This window comes from Alligator sinensis, unplaced genomic scaffold (genome assembly GCF_000455745.1).
Source record: "Alligator sinensis unplaced genomic scaffold, ASM45574v1 scaffold81_3, whole genome shotgun sequence".
Classification (NCBI taxonomy): domain Eukaryota; kingdom Metazoa; phylum Chordata; order Crocodylia; family Alligatoridae; genus Alligator; species Alligator sinensis.
In genome coordinates, this window is record NW_005842088.1 from 1,927,854 (window position 1) to 1,932,305 (window position 4,452).

Genomic DNA, 4,452 nt, shown 5'->3' on the forward strand with positions numbered 1-4,452 from the left:
TGCTGCTGCCACTGCGCCCCCCCAGGTGGGTCATACTGCACACTGCTGCCACCCTCAGAGAGGGGCCCACTGCACTGCACCACACCCCAGCACTGCACCGCAGCTTCTGCACCCCTGTTCTGGCGTGCTGCTCAGCACGCTACCAAGCTGCGGTTGGGGGACAGCCTGGGGAGGGAGCCTGCGCTGCCTGTGGGCACCATCACTGCCAGAGCCTAAAGGTACCTTGCCTGCCCCAGCTGCCTTGGCAGGCCACCCCCACCTTTACCTCCACTTTCACCAGAAGCACACCCCGAGTGGCTCAACTGGACAGCTCCTACCATCACTGCTGTTACTGCTGCTGCTGCCGTTGTTTCTGTTGCTGCCCCCTCTCAGGAGAGAGGAAGATTCCCTGATGCACCACCTGATACCACACCTGCACTGGGTCACTTCCTAATTGACTGATTGCTCCTACCCTCCCCAACTACCTCACTTCATCGGATCCTGATTTGTCTTCCTGCCTACTGCGCTGCTGCTGAGTGACTGGCTGGAGGCCTGAGGGGCTTCTGGACAGAACTGCCACAAAAAAAGCCCCTCCACAGCTCCAGCTATCTCTTACACCTGCCTCAGCAGCCTTTCCTGTGTGGTTTTGTTTGTTTGTTTGTTTGCCCTTGTGTGGTAAGTCCTGTGGTCCACTCCCTCTGGCCTGGTGTTTGTTGTATGGCTGAGAAAGCCAGCTCAAGTCTCCCCAGCATTCATTTGTTTGTCTGTTTCCCTACTCCCCCAGCTCCAAACCCTGGGGAGAACGTGGTGGTCTTCTCAGTGGGGTGCCAAGACCATGGCCTCCTCCATGTGTGCTCTTTCCTTCACCAGGTCATAATCCAGCTGGCAGTGGAAACACGGCTGGAGGCTGAGGGGTGCCTGATAATTCCTTATCAGAGGGCCCTGGTGAGGATTTTCTATACACTGGGAGACCTGCGGTGCTTCCGGTGCTGTGCCCCGGGGCACTTGCATCATGAGTGCCCCATGGGCCAGGCAGGGAGGGCATGTGTGGGTCCTACTGGAAAAAGGGGTACTCCTACCACCAGTGCCCCACCCCCCTCAGGCCCCTCTGGCATCCTGGCCACACCTATGAGCCCACCCATGAGCTCAAGGGACCCTGCCCCCCAACAAAGTCTAGTGGAGTCCCAGAAAGGCACCAGCATCTGCGGGAAGAGGGAGCAGGGCCCCTCTGCCCCTAGTCATACCCCTGTCATGGTTTCCTTACCTTTTGCTGGAGCCTGTCTACCTGAGGACCACCCCATGGCTGAGTGGTTGCAGGTCCCCTCTGGGCGTAAAGGCAAGGGGAAGGCCTGGACACAGCTGGAGCCCTCTGATGTGGAGGACTCCTTTCCACCTCCCAAGACCACCACACAGGGGGGGGGAGGAGCGGCCCAGCCTCCAGGGGCCTCCCCAGCTGTGCTTGATACCCCACCCCCAGGAAAGATCAAACAGGTGATCCCCACGGAGGAGGTTTCAGGGCTGCTGGAGAGTCCCGAACAGGAGCCCATGGGGGAAGCCCTTCATTCTGCTGACCAAGGCCTACCCTGCTGCTGAAACCACGGGTGCCGAGGCTGAAGCCTGTGCAAAGGAAGGCCTGGTGGCAGAGTCTCCTCCCTCTGATCTAGGGGATACAGAGGCCCTGGGTCTCACCCTGGTGAGTTCTGAGGGAAGAGATGCCCTTTCCCAGGACCCTGAGGCAGACACCAGAGCCACCCTGGTGCCTGATGGGTCTCTTCCCTCCCCCTCCCAGGAAAACCTCACTTGCAGCCTGCCCCACAGTCCTGCACCAGAGGGGACCCCACCATGACCCCCTAATCAATGGGCCAATCTCGTCAGGGACCCTGCACAGACCCCCGCCCCCCCAGGCTCCAGCTCTACCCCACCATTTTGTGAAGGAGCCCCACCCCTGTTCCAGGGGGCTGCAGAGCTCTCCAATCCCAACCAGAGTCCAGGGTCTTAGCAGACTGGGGGGTTAAGACGGTGCAGAAGGAGCCTGCTGAGCTTCAGGACCAGGAGGACGATGCCTAACAACCAGCAGGTTCCATGGAGCCCGCAGACCTCTCAGTCCCAGTGGTCCCCAGGGATAAGCTACTTGCATTTCTTGGCTGTGACTACACCTGCCAGTCTGTCAGCAAGGTACAGCTAGCCTTGGATCGCTGGGGAGAATTTGACAGTGTCTTTGCCACTGTGAGGACACTGGCAGGGGAAGGCAAGGGGCCCAAAAGCTGCAATGCCTGGATCTATAGGCAGTCCCGCAGTTTCATAGATGCCCTCTATACGTATGGGAGGGCACTACGTGAACTGGCGGGCCCCACACCGGGCATTGAGATGCACGAGGCCCCTGTTGAACCACTTAGTCCACTCCCGCCGCCCCCCCGCCCCCGAGCCATGAGATCATTTAAGATCATGACCCTCAATGTCCACGGCTGCAGGAAGGGTCTCTGGAGGAGCCAGGTACTCTCCTTCCTTTAGGAGGGAGGGTATCCCATGGTATTCTTGCAGGAGACCCTGATGACTCCAGCTGATGAACCAAATTGGTGGTGGGATCGGGGAGGCAGGGTCTTCTTTAGTTGCCTCTCAGCCACCTCATGGGGTGGCCACCCTGTTCTCCCCAGGCCTGCAGCCGGAGGTTCTCCAGCACATTGAGGTGGTGCTGGGCTGCCTGCTGCACCTTGGGGTCCCAGTGCATGGGCTGATCCTGAACCTTCTGAATGTGTATGACCCAGCGAAGGACCCTAAGTTGACAGATTTCTTCCACCAGTTGGCCACATACATCAGCACCCTCAACCTTTGAGTGCCTGGTCCTTGACGGGGACTTTAATGTCACCCTAGCCATGCGAGACCGGTCGGGCAGGGAGTGGAACCAGGCTGCCATGGGCATTCTCAGGAAGATCCTGATGGACTACTCCCTGGTGGACATCTGGTGTGCCTGTCATCCCACTGAACCTCCTGCCTTCACTTATGTGAGGGTGGAGGAGGAGCAGGCATGCCACTCCTGGTTAGACCAGGTTTATATCTCTTTGCCGCACTTTGCCCGGGCTCACTTCTCTGGCACCCGGTCAACCCCTTTCAGTGATCGCCACCTTGTCTGGGCCTGGGTATCCGGGGTCGGCATACTGGCATTTCAATACCAGCCTGCTGGAGAATGTGGGCTTCAGGCAGGCTTTCTGGGATCTCTGGCTGGCCTGGCAGGAGCAATGGGCAGCTTTCCCCTTGGCTCGGAGATGGTGGGATGTGGGGAAGGTGCGCGTCTGGCTTCTTTTCCGTGCCTATACTCAGAGGAACACCCGGCAGAGGGAGGCAGTCCAGGAGCAACTCGAGTGGGGAAGTGCTAGAGCTGGAGAGGTGCCTGGCCACCGATTCAACCAACCCATCTCTTTGCGGAGAGTGTCAGGAGAGGCAGGAAGAGCTTTGTGCTCTGGATGACCACCGTGCCCATGGTGCATTTGTCTGCTCACATGTCCAGCTCTTTCAGGAGATGAACCATGGCTCCCATTTCTATGTCATGGAGAGGAGGTGGGGGGGCCAAGAAATGCATCACCTGCCTTCTCGTGGGTGATGGCACCCTCTCACAAATCCAGACAAGATGTGCCAGTGCACGCGGGCCTTCTCTGAAGAGCTCCTCTCCCTGGATCCAATCGATGCCAAGGCCTGTCAGACTCTGTAAGAGGGACTCCAGCAGGTCAGCATGGGTGACTGGGATTGGCTGGAAGCTCCTCTCACTCTGGCTGAGTTTTCAGCCGCCCTCTGCCTGATGCCTGGCAACCTCTGATGACCTCAGAATTCTACCGGGCTTTCTGGGACGTCCTTGGCCTGGACCTTGCTGCGGTCTGGGCCAAATCTGAGGGAAGTGGGGAGATCCCCCTGTCATGCTGGAGCCGTGCTGACCCTCCTGCCAAAGAAGGGAGATCCCCGTGACTCCTTCGAGTGGAGAGGATGCTTCACCAGCACGCAGGGTGACAAGAGGAAGGGAAGCACAGGTAAGTATAAATGTCCGAGGAGCAGGAGGCCACAACTGTCCTGGGAGTGGGAGGAAGGCACGAGCACCTTCAGGAGGCCTCAGGTGCCTCTACCGTAATGCTCGGAGTATGGGGAATAAACAGGAGGAACTCGCCCTCAGAATAGCCAGTTCAAACCCAGACATAGTAGGGATCACAGAAACATGGTGGGATTCATCCCACAACTGGGCAGTTAGCATTAAGGGCTATAGGCTCTACAGGCGGGATAGAGAAGAAAGGCAGGGAGGGGGTGTGGCGCTCTATGTCAAAGAGCAATTCACATCCTCTGCCAGCAAAATGGGGTTGGAGGAGGGGCAAGCTGAAGTGCTCTGGGTCAAGATACAAGGGGGTCATGGGGAAAGGGATGTAGCGGTGGGGGTCTACTACAGACCCCCCAACCAGGGGGAGGAGCTGGACCGGGAATTTTCGGGCCAGC